Source organism: Amphiura filiformis, chromosome 4 (assembly GCF_039555335.1).
Source record: "Amphiura filiformis chromosome 4, Afil_fr2py, whole genome shotgun sequence".
Taxonomy (NCBI): domain Eukaryota; kingdom Metazoa; phylum Echinodermata; class Ophiuroidea; order Amphilepidida; family Amphiuridae; genus Amphiura; species Amphiura filiformis.
The window spans coordinates 42944389-42958358 of record NC_092631.1 but is presented as its reverse complement, the minus strand read 5'-3'; positions in this window follow the sequence as shown (position 1 = coordinate 42958358).

The following is a 13970-nucleotide window of genomic DNA, read 5'->3' as shown; positions in this document are numbered from 1 at the left end:
GCCCTTCCGTTAACTGGCAGTCGCCTTATCCACTGAGCTATTGAGGCGTTGTAATTCTACGTGCACTTTTGTACTAGAGATTCTTTATAAATGAATAAAAAGTGTTTTAAACTAATCCACTTGTTTTATGCAACAATAATTGGCTTATTGAATAGAGAACCACGGTATTCAGACCTTTTCTTCACAAATTAGATTCCAAAACTTGACATAAATAGAAAAATGCACGGTATGCAAGCCTGTAAACAGTATAGGGACATAGTATTAAAATCTTTATTGTGTCTGCATACCGTAAAACTCATACATTGATATGGTCTAAATTATCGCAAACAAATCGAGTAACATTAAATAGCTCCATTGGTAGAGCGCGTACCAGTTAAACGAGCAGATTTGACAGCGCGGGTTCGAATCCTGTATGGTCGCTTTTTTATTTTGATCTCGATATTTTATTTTTCCTTAGTATTTATTTATACAGAATAGATTTCAGATTTTTGTTGATCTAAATAATGTTTTACAAGTTTGTAGACTTATTTTTTTGGCATTTAAAGTGATCAATTGTGTTTCTAAACAGGGCCAAAAATAGGATATTAGGAATTTTAGTGACCAGTCCCTAAATATGACGGATTAGCTATTGTTACTTTTTGTGGTAAAGGATAATGATAAGAGCTGCTTAGCCTCCAAATTGCAGGTCCATATCTTATTTACTTTTCATTTTATGGCCAAAAAACCAAAATTAAATGATTTTTTTTCAACTTTTCAAATACATGTCTCTAAGGCTACCCGAAATTACATAATGACACATGTTTTATAGCTATAGTTTTTTATACCTTGTCCGATTTACATGAAAATTTACATCAAAATAAAAAAATTAATTGTCTTTTCCTCAATGACAAAACTAAAATTGTTTTAGTGTCACTAGTGTAAGGGAGCGGTCAATTTATGTACATGCAGCCTTTAATTTGAAGTTCATGCAATTCAACTAAAGTAGCTCATATAACGTCATATATTGCATTATAAGTGTTGTACGTCCAAGAAATGTTCATTTTACCCTTTACATGTAAATGAAATATCATAAATGTAATTCATGAAAGTATAATCTTAGAAACAGAACATGAAAAACTGAAATAAATGTTTTTTGAAGTTAAAAAATATACAAAATACATAGAAAATCATTATTTCGTCTTCAGTAGATAGTTAACATGTGTAGTATATTTTACAGGTTTTATAGCTATATTGTTCTTATTGTAAGTCTGTAGAAAGGAAAATTAAAATTAAATGTTCAGTACAAAAACGAAGCATTTAATTTAATTTTTATTCATAGGCAAAACCAAATTGAAACAAAAGAAATTTTACAAAATGCCGGGAATTGAACCCAAGCCCTTCCGTTAACTGGCAGTCGCCTTATCCACTGAGCTATTGAGGCGTTTTAATTCTACGTGCACTTTTGTACTAGAGATTCTTTATAAATGAATAAAAAGTGTTTTAAACTAATCCACTTGTTTTATGCAACAATAATTGGCTTATTGAATAGAGAACCACGGTATTCAGACCTTTTCTTCACAAATTAGATTCCAAAACTTGACATAAATAGAAAAATGCACGGTATGCAAGCCTGTAAACAGTATAGGGACATAGTATTAAAATCTTTATTGTGTCTGCATACCGTAAAACTCATACATTGATATGGTCTAAATTATCGCAAACAAATCGAGTAACATTAAATAGCTCCATTGGTAGAGCGCGTACCAGTTAAACGAGCAGATTTGACAGCGCGGGTTCGAATCCTGTATGGTCGCTTTTTATTTTGATCTCGATATTTTATTTTTCCTTAGTATTTATTTATACAGAATAGATTTCAGATTTTGTTGATCTAAATAATGTTTTACAAGTTTGTAGACTTATTTTTTGGCATTTAAAGTGATCAATTGTGTTTCTAAACAGGGCCAAAAATAGGATATTAGGAATTTTAGTGACCAGTCCCTAAATATGACGGATTAGCTATTGTTACTTTTTGTGGTAAAGGATAATGATAAGAGCTGCTTAGCCTCCAAATTGCAGGTCCATATCTTATTTACTTTTCATTTTATGGCCAAAAACCAAAATTAGATGATTTTTTTTTTTTCAACTTTTCAAATACATGTCTCTAAGGCTACCCGAAATTACATAATGACACATGTTTTATAGCTATAGTTTTTTTATTCTTTGTCCGATTTACATGAAAATTTACATCAAAATAAAAAAATTAATTGTCTTTTCCTCAATGACAAAACTAAAATTGTTTTAGTGTCACTAGTGTAAGGGAGCGGTCAATTTATGTACATGCAGCCTTTAATTTGAAGTTCATGCAATTCAACTAAAGTAGCTCATATAACGTCATATATTGCATTATAAGTGTTGTACGTCCAAGAAATGTTCATTTTACCCTTTACATGTAAATGAAATATCATAAATGTAATTCATGAAAGTATAATCTTAGAAACAGAACATGAAAAACTGAAATAAATGTTTTTTGAAGTTAAAAAATATACAAAATACATAGAAAATCATTATTTCGTCTTCAGTAGATAGTTAACATGTGTAGTATATTTTACAGGTTTTATAGCTATATTGTTCTTATTGTAAGTCTGTAGAAAGGAAAATTAAAATTAAATGTTCAGTACAAAAACGAAGCATTTAATTTAATTTTTATTCATAGGCAAAAGCAAATTGAAACAAAAGAAATTTTACAAAATGCCGGGAATTGAACCCAAGCCCTTCCGTTAACTGGCAGTCGCCTTATCCACTGAGCTATTGAGGCGTTGTAATTCTACGTGCACTTTTGTACTAGAGATTCTTTATAAATGAATAAAAAGTGTTTTAAACTAATCCACTTGTTTTATGCAACAATAATTGGCTTATTGAATAGAGAACCACGGTATTCAGACCTTTTCTTCACAAATTAGATTCCACAACTTGACATAAATAGAAAAATGCACGGTATGCAAGCCTGTAAACAGTATAGGGACATAGTATTAAAATCTTTATTGTGTCTGCATACCGTAAAACTCATACATTGATATGGTCTAAATTATCGCAAACAAATCGAGTAACATTAAATAGCTCCATTGGTAGAGCGCGTACTAGTTAAACGAGCAGATTTGACAGCGCGGGTTCGAATCCTGTATGGTCGCTTTTTATTTTGATCTCGATATTTTATTTTTTCCTTAGTATTTATTTATACAGAATAGATTTCAGATTTTTGTTGATCTAAATAATGTTTTACAAGTTTGTAGACTTATTTTTTGGCATTTAAAGTGATCAATTGTGTTTCTAAACAGGGCCAAAAATAGGATATTAGGAATTTTAGTGACCAGTCCCTAAATATGACGGATTAGCTATTGTTACTTTTTGTGGTAAAGGATAATGATAAGAGCTGCTTAGCCTCCAAATTGCAGGTCCATATCTTATTTGCTTTTCATTTTATGGCCAAAAAACCAAAATTAGATGATTTTTTTTCAACTTTTCAAATACAATGCTAGCCAAAATAGGTTGGAATGAAAAATAGAATGTGCACCTTGTAATGGCCATATTTTCGTTATTTCTAGACTGATGAAATGGCACTTTCTTGAGTGTCAAGTCTAAACATTACCCTCACCCCAATACCTCCCCTGCCCCACCAATCAATGTTGGGTACTCCTGAGCGCACATGAACAAAATGTCAGGATTCAACATTGATCAGGCCAACAGGGGCTCATTTGCAATACTGTACTAATTTCCTTCCAACCCTTTTGTCCAGGGTTGTCTCTAAGGCTACCTGAAATTACATAATGACACATGTTTTATAGCTATAGTTTTTTATTCTTTGTCCGATTTACATGAAAATTTACATCAAAATAAAAAAAATTAATTGTCTTTTCCTCAATGACAAAACTAAAATTGTTTTAGTGTCACTAGTGTAAGGGAGCGGTCAATTTATGTACATGCAGCCTTTAATTTGAAGTTCATGCAATTCAACTAAAGTAGCTCATATAACGTCATATATTGCATTATAAGTGTTGTACGTCCAAGAAATGTTCATTTTACCCTTTACATGTAAATGAAATATCATAAATGTAATTCATGAAAGTATAATCTTAGAAACAGAACATGAAAAACTGAAATAAATGTTTTTTGAAGTTAAAAATATACAAAATACATAGAAAATCATTATTTCGTCTTCAGTAGATAGTTAACATGTGTAGTATATTTTACAGGTTTTATAGCTATATTGTTCTTATTGTAAGTCTGTAGAAAGGAAAATTAAAATTAAATGTTCAGTACAAAAACGAAGCATTTAATTTAATTTTTATTCATAGGCAAAAGCAAATTGAAACAAAAGAAATTTTACAAAATGCCGGGAATTGAACCCAAGCCCTTCCGTTAACTGGCAGTCGCCTTATCCACTGAGCTATTGAGGCGTTGTAATTCTACGTGCACTTTTGTACTAGAGATTCTTTATAAATGAATAAAAAGTGTTTTAAACTAATCCACTTGTTTTATGCAACAATAATTGGCTTATTGAATAGAGAACCACGGTATTCAGACCTTTTCTTCACAAATTAGATTCCACAACTTGACATAAATAGAAAAATGCACGGTATGCAAGCCTGTAAACAGTATAGGGACATAGTATTAAAATCTTTATTGTGTCTGCATACCGTAAAACTCATACATTGATATGGTCTAAATTATCGCAAACAAATCGAGTAACATTAAATAGCTCCATTGGTAGAGCGCGTACCAGTTAAACGAGCAGATTTGACAGCGCGGGTTCGAATCCTGTATGGTCGCTTTTTATTTTGATCTCGATATTTTTATTTTCCTTAGTATTTATTTATACAGAATAGATTTCAGATTTTTGTTGATCTAAATAATGTTTTACAAGTTTGTAGACTTATTTTTTTGGCATTTAAAGTGATCAATTGTGTTTCTAAACAGGGCCAAAAATAGGATATTAGGAATTTTAGTGACCAGTCCCTAAATATGACGGATTAGCTATTGTTACTTTTTGTGGTAAAGGATAATGATAAGAGCTGCTTAGCCTCCAAATTGCAGGTCCATATCTTATTTACTTTTCATTTTATGGCCAAAAAACCAAAATTAGATGATTTTTTTTCAACTTTTCAAATACATGTCTCTAAGGCTACCCGAAATTACATAATGACACATGTTTTATAGCTATAGTTTTTTATTCTTTGTCCGATTTACATGAAAATTTACATCAAAATAAAAAAATTAATTGTCTTTTCCTCAATGACAAAACCAAAATTGTTTTAGTGTCACTAGTGTAAGGGAGCGGTCAATTTATGTACATGCAGCCTTTAATTTGAAGTTCATGCAATTCAACTAAAGTAGCTCATATAACGTCATATATTGCATTATAAGTGTTGTACGTCCAAGAAATGTTCATTTTACCCTTTACATGTAAATGAAATATCATAAATGTAATTCATGAAAGTATAATCTTAGAAACAGAACATGAAAAACTGAAATAAATGTTTTTTGAAGTTAAAAATATACAAAATACATAGAAAATCATTATTTCGTCTTCAGTAGATAGTTAACATGTGTAGTATATTTTACAGGTTTTATAGCTATATTGTTCTTATTGTAAGTCTGTAGAAAGGAAAATTAAAATCAAATGTTCAGTACAAAAACGAAGCATTTAATTTAATTTTTATTCATAGGCAAAAGCAAATTAAAACAAAAGAAATTTTAAAAAATGCCGGGAATTGAACCCAAGCCCTTCCGTTAACTGGCAGTCGCCTTATCCACTGAGCTATTGAGGCGTTGTAATTCTACGTGCACTTTTGTACTAGAGATTCTTTATAAATGAATAAAAAGTGTTTTAAACTAATCCACTTGTTTTATGCAACAATAATTGGCTTATTGAATAGAGAACCACGGTATTCAGACCTTTTCTTCACAAATTAGATTCCAAAACTTGACATAAATAGAAAAATGCACGGTATGCAAGCCTGTAAACAGTATAGGGACATAGTATTAAAATCTTTATTGTGTCTGCATACCGTAAAACTCATACATTGATATGGTCTAAATTATCGCAAACAAATCGAGTAACATTAAATAGCTCCATTGGTAGAGCGCGTACCAGTTAAACGAGCAGATTTGACAGCGCGGGTTCGAATCCTGTATGGTCGCTTTTTTATTTTGATCTCGATATTTTATTTTTCCTTAGTATTTATTTATACAGAATAGATTTCAGATTTTTGTTGATCTAAATAATGTTTTACAAGTTTGTAGACTTATTTTTTGGCATTTAAAGTGATCAATTGTGTTTCTAAACAGGGCCAAAAATAGGATATTAGGAATTTTAGTGACCAGTCCCTAAATATGACGGATTAGCTATTGTTACTTTTTGTGGTAAAGGATAATGATAAGAGCTGCTTAGCCTCCAAATTGCAGGTCCATATCTTATTTACTTTTCATTTTATGGCCAAAAAACCAAAATTAAATGATTTTTTTTCAACTTTTCAAATACATGTCTCTAAGGCTACCCGAAATTACATAATGACACATGTTTTATAGCTATAGTTTTTTATACCTTGTCCGATTTACATGAAAATTTACATCAAAATAAAAAAAAATTAATTGTCTTTTCCTCAATGACAAAACTAAAATTGTTTTAGTGTCACTAGTGTAAGGGAGCGGTCAATTTATGTACATGCAGCCTTTAATTTGAAGTTCATGCAATTCAACTAAAGTAGCTCATATAACGTCATATATTGCATTATAAGTGTTGTACGTCCAAGAAATGTTCATTTTACCCTTTACATGTAAATGAAATATCATAAATGTAATTCATGAAAGTATAATCTTAGAAACAGAACATGAAAAACTGAAATAAATGTTTTTGAAGTTAAAAAATATACAAAATACATAGAAAATCATTATTTCGTCTTCAGTAGATAGTTAACATGTGTAGTATATTTTACAGGTTTTATAGCTATATTGTTCTTATTGTAAGTCTGTAGAAAGGAAAATTAAAATTAAATGTTCAGTACAAAAACGAAGCATTTAATTTAATTTTTATTCATAGGCAAAAGCAAATTGAAACAAAAGAAATTTTACAAAATGCCGGGAATTGAACCCAAGCCCTTCCGTTAACTGGCAGTCGCCTTATCCACTGAGCTATTGAGGCGTTTTAATTCTACGTGCACTTTTGTACTAGAGATTCTTTATAAATGAATAAAAAGTGTTTTAAACTAATCCACTTGTTTTATGCAACAATAATTGGCTTATTGAATAGAGAACCACGGTATTCAGACCTTTTCTTCACAAATTAGATTCCAAAACTTGACATAAATAGAAAAATGCACGGTATGCAAGCCTGTAAACAGTATAGGGACATAGTATTAAAATCTTTATTGTGTCTGCATACCGTAAAACTCATACATTGATATGGTCTAAATTATCGCAAACAAATCGAGTAACATTAAATAGCTCCATTGGTAGAGCGCGTACCAGTTAAACGAGCAGATTTGACAGCGCGGGTTCGAATCCTGTATGGTCGCTTTTTTATTTTGATCTCGATATTTTTATTTTTCCTTAGTATTTATTTATACAGAATAGATTTCAGATTTTTGTTGATCTAAATAATGTTTTACAAGTTTGTAGACTTATTTTTTTGGCATTTAAAGTGATCAATTGTGTTTCTAAACAGGGCCAAAAATAGGATATTAGGAATTTTAGTGACCAGTCCCTAAATATGACGGATTAGCTATTGTTACTTTTTGTGGTAAAGGATAATGATAAGAGCTGCTTAGCCTCCAAATTGCAGGTCCATATCTTATTTACTTTTCATTTTATGGCCAAAAACCAAAATTAGATGATTTTTTTTTTTCAACTTTTCAAATACATGTCTCTAAGGCTACCCGAAATTACATAATGACACATGTTTTATAGCTATAGTTTTTTATTCTTTGTCCGATTTACATGAAAATTTACATCAAAATAAAAAAATTAATTGTCTTTTCCTCAATGACAAAACTAAAATTGTTTTAGTGTCACTAGTGTAAGGGAGCGGTCAATTTATGTACATGCAGCCTTTAATTTGAAGTTCATGCAATTCAACTAAAGTAGCTCATATAACGTCATATATTGCATTATAAGTGTTGTACGTCCAAGAAATGTTCATTTTACCCTTTACATGTAAATGAAATATCATAAATGTAATTCATGAAAGTATAATCTTAGAAACAGAACATGAAAAACTGAAATAAATGTTTTTTGAAGTTAAAAAAAATATACAAAATACATAGAAAATCATTATTTCGTCTTCAGTAGATAGTTAACATGTGTAGTATATTTTACAGGTTTTATAGCTATATTGTTCTTATTGTAAGTCTGTAGAAAGGAAAATTAAAATTAAATGTTCAGTATAAAAACGAAGTATTTAATTTAATTTTTATTCATAGGCAAAAGCAAATTGAAACAAAAGAAATTTTACAAAATGCCGGGAATTGAACCCAAGCCCTTCCGTTAACTGGCAGTCGCCTTATCCACTGAGCTATTGAGGCGTTGTAATTCTACGTGCACTTTTGTACTAGAGATTCTTTATAAATGAATAAAAAGTGTTTTAAACTAATCCACTTGTTTTATGCAACAATAATTGGCTTATTGAATAGAGAACCACGGTATTCAGACCTTTTCTTCACAAATTAGATTCCACAACTTGACATAAATAGAAAAATGCACGGTATGCAAGCCTGTAAACAGTATAGGGACATAGTATTAAAATCTTTATTGTGTCTGCATATCGTAAAACTCATACATTGATATGGTCTAAATTATCGCAAACAAATCGAGTAACATTAAATAGCTCCATTGGTAGAGCGCGTACTAGTTAAACGAGCAGATTTGACAGCGCGGGTTCGAATCCTGTATGGTCGCTTTTTATTTTGATCTCGATATTTTTATTTTCCTTAGTATTTATTTATACAGAATATATTTCAGATTTTTGTTGATCTAAATAATGTTTTACAAGTTTGTAGACTTATTTTTTTGGCATTTAAAGTGATCAATTGTGTTTCTAAACAGGGCCAAAAATAGGATATTAGGAATTTTAGTGACCAGTCCCTAAATATGACGGATTAGCTATTGTTACTTTTTGTGGTAAAGGATAATGATAAGAGCTGCTTAGCCTCCAAATTGCAGGTCCATATCTTATTTGCTTTTTCATTTTATGGCCAAAAACCAAAATTAGATGATTTTTTTTCAACTTTTCAAATACAATGCTAGCCAAAATAGGTTGGAATGAAAAATAGAATGTGCACCTTGTAATGGCCATATTTTCGTTATTTCTAGACTGATGAAATGGCACTTTCTTGAGTGTCAAGTCTAAACATTACCCTCACCCCCAATACCTCCCCCTGCCCCACCAATCAATGTTGGGTACTACTGAGCGCACATGAACAAAATGTCAGGATTCAACATTGATCGGGGGAACGGGGCTCATTTGCAATACCGTACTAATTTCATTCCAACCCTTTTGTCCAGGGTTGTAGTTTCTTTAATTCGGTCTTCAATTATACGATGATGGTATTTGACAATGATGTTGACGACGAAGACAATGATGATACTAACATTATGATAAATTATAAGAATGTTGATAAAGGTGAACAATGTCCTTTTGTAAACTTTTGTACTTCCAGGGTGATTCCAGCCGACGAAGTAGTGATTCTTTCCTCTACATCCGACACACCTGCATATACTAGAGATGACTTGAGGAAAACCGCTTGGCCAATACGAGATGATCAATCACTTGAGATTGTTGAACTTTAATTCGTAGATGTAGAGCATGTTGCACTAAAAGGGTATTATTTGTGGCAAACTTCCCACAGCAATATAGTGAACAATATTTGCCACATTTCAGCTAAATTAGTAAAATATGACTTCAATTTGAACAAATTCGTGCGAAGTGCTCGAATATGTGCAATTTGTGCTGTTAATGTGGTCAAAAACACACATATGGCGTAAACATGGGAGGGTGGTGATTGTATGGACCTTCTCCCCTTATCAAAATATTGTATTAACCCATATGGTTTCAGCTATCAAAACATATAGTTTTTATCCTGTTTGTTGATTAAAAGAATTGTTCTGTACTTTTCTGACAAATACAAATATTCCCTCTTACTATGATCGTAGCTGATGCTACATGTATAGTGGGGTATCCATTGCAGCTCACATATTTGCCCTACCTTTGATTTGCATATCAATTTGTAAGCGCTCTTTAGCAAAGTCATAGTTCATTGAATTTACAACCGTATGACAAAACAGGCGAAAATAGTAACTTTTGCACAAGACTTGGTCAAAACATGTGCTTGGATAGGTATTTTTCAACAGATTTACCACATTCACATTGCTATAACATTGAATTGCGTTAACTGTTGACTTAGTGACGAAAAGCGTTTTTAGGGGGAAGTGTTAGCTTTCGTTTGATATTTAAAACAAATCTGATTGGATGAAGGCACGGATGAAGGGAACACTTGAGGTTTCGACAAAAACCAATCAAAGTGGCCCATTTTCAGCTAGAAGCTCCACAGCTCTTCGACGCTATGCACTCAACCGTGTAGTGTAATCCAAGACTGTAGTGGAGACAATCACTGCTTGCTTGAGAACTCTTGGACGAAAATGTGTGCTCAGGTGTATCGAGGTGGAAACTGTGCGTAGATGGTTTATAAGAGAATCTTTTTTGTATAGAAACCTTTCCATATGCCACCAGATATAAGTAAGCTTGTTTTGTTAAGTGGCGAGGCAAGAGAAAAACTGCATTAGCGAACAACGGGTATGCACTTACGCATCAAAACTGAAACAATGCATCAATAGGTATCAATATAAAATAATCTCTCTATATAGACTCTCCATCGTAATGGGCACTATCTTTCGTGCCACGCCTATAGTATTGTTTTTTGTCAGCACTTAGCGCTCGCTTCAGTTTTCTCTTTAGACGAATAGATACATTCCCGACATCAATTAGGTGAGAACTCTTACGCCATCATATAGTCAATACGCACGCTGTCCAACTGAACGTGGACATTGAAGATATCTACATCGATGATGACGTAGTTTCGGATTTCGGGAATTATAGAAATGGTCGATAGAAGATGCTGCTGTCTTACCATCTCTTCATAAGCCGGTATTGGTCACTCTTACGATTGTGATTATAGCATGTATACACATTTTTCGATAGCTTCTCGAACACCGTATTTCTCTGGATATACCACAACAAGATTTTGCGTAGGATTCACAGTAAGAATACGACAGTAAATTACGACATTTTCATAGTTTAATATTCTTATCAAATCTTTTGGAAGCTTGGGATTAATCAAAGTGTTTGTGATAAAGGTAAGATTGATATTGACGTACAGCCAAGGTATCTTTTATTCTGTTTGTTTTATTTTGTTTCGGGACTTTTCAATCAAGTATTCAACATAAATTAGCCTTTAAAGTAGGGATATAACATAAAAACAAGGAAAAAATTATAACAGAAATGAATACTTATAATCATCAAATTATTAGGTGGTGGGTAAGCCCCTAAGCCTATTTTATCTTGATTTTATTTTAGATCATTGACTTCTCTATTACTTCACATTGATTAAGCAGCATCGACGGCCGATCCAAAGATCGAACATATTTGGCAGGGATCCCTCATTGATTGCCTTGAATAGCAAGATGAAGATTCACGCCCAATTAATACTAGTGACATACGTTATTATTTGGACACCTTATTTCCACACTCATCTTATCACTGCAAACATTATTGTCGAACCTCTATGGGACATTGATTCTACTACATGTGGTATTCAAGAAGCTGGTAACATCAGTGACCATGGTGACTAGATCACATTTCAAGGTAGCCATGGGCATACCTGCAGTCTTCGCCTCGATGCTCATTTGGAAAGAACTTTACTCTTGCAAGTGCAAATACCAGGAAATCTGCCGGATTTGTTTGTTCTTCATATACAACGAATGGGTTCTCATTTGAATTGTACCAATAAGTATGTTGTTTTAAAACAAAATAACTGTGTTAGCAATTTTGCATCTTCTAAATTGCAGGTAAACTTAGAGGGTAAAATAAATATCACAATAAATCGGATTTCAAAAACAGATGTTCAGGAAGAATTTGCTTTAGATCATGTAGCTTGTCCAGAACTTGAAAAGATCCACCGAGTCTCAAACACAAATAGCAGGTCTATATGTACAAATGTAAAAGGGTATAAAGATCAGATTACATGTAGTGTGGAACCAGGTACTAGAGGTGAATGCAAACTGCAGTTTCCAAAAGATTGCAATGCTACTCTAGGCAACCGAGAAGTTTCATTTCAATGTTTAGATCAGAGTGATAACAAGAATAAGGATTTCAAAATGTTTTTAAACTTGCCTACTCATACTACTGAGCTAAATTTGGCTGGGAAAAATATTACAAAGTTTGAGCAAGAAGCATTGTGGGGAATGACTAGAATTGGCATATTAGATGTGTCAAACAATCTATTGGAAACATTGCCAATCCAAATATTCAGAGATCTTACAAAATTATTTGATCTAATTATTTTTGGTAACCTACTATCTAAACTCAATGAAGACGTTTTGCAAAGTTTGCTCAACTTACAATCCCTAAATCTAGCACAAAATGCTTTGACGATTTTACCAGACCACTTGTTTAGGAATATGAGTCAAATATACACCTTAAACATATCAAGCAATATGTTGGTGTTTGTAAATGAAAGTATTTTTGAAGGGCTGTACAATTTGACTGTCCTTGATCTTTCACATAATATGCTAATGACGTTGCCAACTAATCTGTTTCGTGATTCATCCAAACTATATCATTTGGTTCTATCTTATAATAGATTGTCCTATTTAAACTCAGATTTGTTTTCAGGTTTGTCATTGCTTAATCAACTAAACATTGATAATAACCGGCTAAACACATTGAAATTTGACCTATTTCAAACGTTACACAGCCTTAAAGGGCTTATCCTCCACCACAATGATTTGTCCTCTTTAGAGATGGGCTTATTTTCCGATACAGGAAACATGGAAGTTTTAGATCTTTCTTCTAATAACTTATCCACATTGCAATTTAACCTATTTCAAACGTTACTTGCCCTTAGAACACTTGATCTCGATAAGAATCGTTTATCCTTTTTAGAAGTTGGTTTATTTTCCAATGCAAGAATGCTAAGAATCTTGAGTGTTTCCTCTAATAACTTAACCACATTGCATTATCAAACATTCACGAATTTGAGAAAGCTAAGGCATCTACACCTTAATGATAACTATATGTGACCGTACAGCACGAATGAGCCGTAAATGTCCTCAATTGTATTCTGAGTTACAGTGTAAAATGGGCATGAAGGTCATATTCATAGGTATTTCAATTTGGTGCTACGTGTATCTCATTAAATGAGGTACACGTAGCACCAAATTGAGGTACCTATGAATACGACCTTCATGCCCATTTTACACTGTAACTCAGAATACAATTGAGGACATTTACGGCTCATTCGTGCTGTACGGTCACATATATTTTCACTGCCAGACCAAATATTTAATGACCTAGACAATCTAAGGAAACTTTCTCTTTCTATAAATAAGTTTTCTATTTTACAAGAAGGGGTGTTTAGGAACCTTGAATCACTGACCAAATTATATTTGAATCACAACACTTTGTCCACCTTGAAATTGGATTATTTTCCAATTTAACAAATCTACAAATTTTGACCCTCTCTAATAACAACTTAACTAATTTACATAATGAAACATTTACAACTTTGACACACCTAAAATTATTAGACATTTTTTTAATCACCTAACAATTTTACAAGAAGGGGTGTTTAAGAACCTTGAATCATTGACTGATTTGTTTATAGCAGGAAACAAGTTAGACACTTTATCCGCAGGCGTGTTTCAAAATTTACCGCATCTTAGAG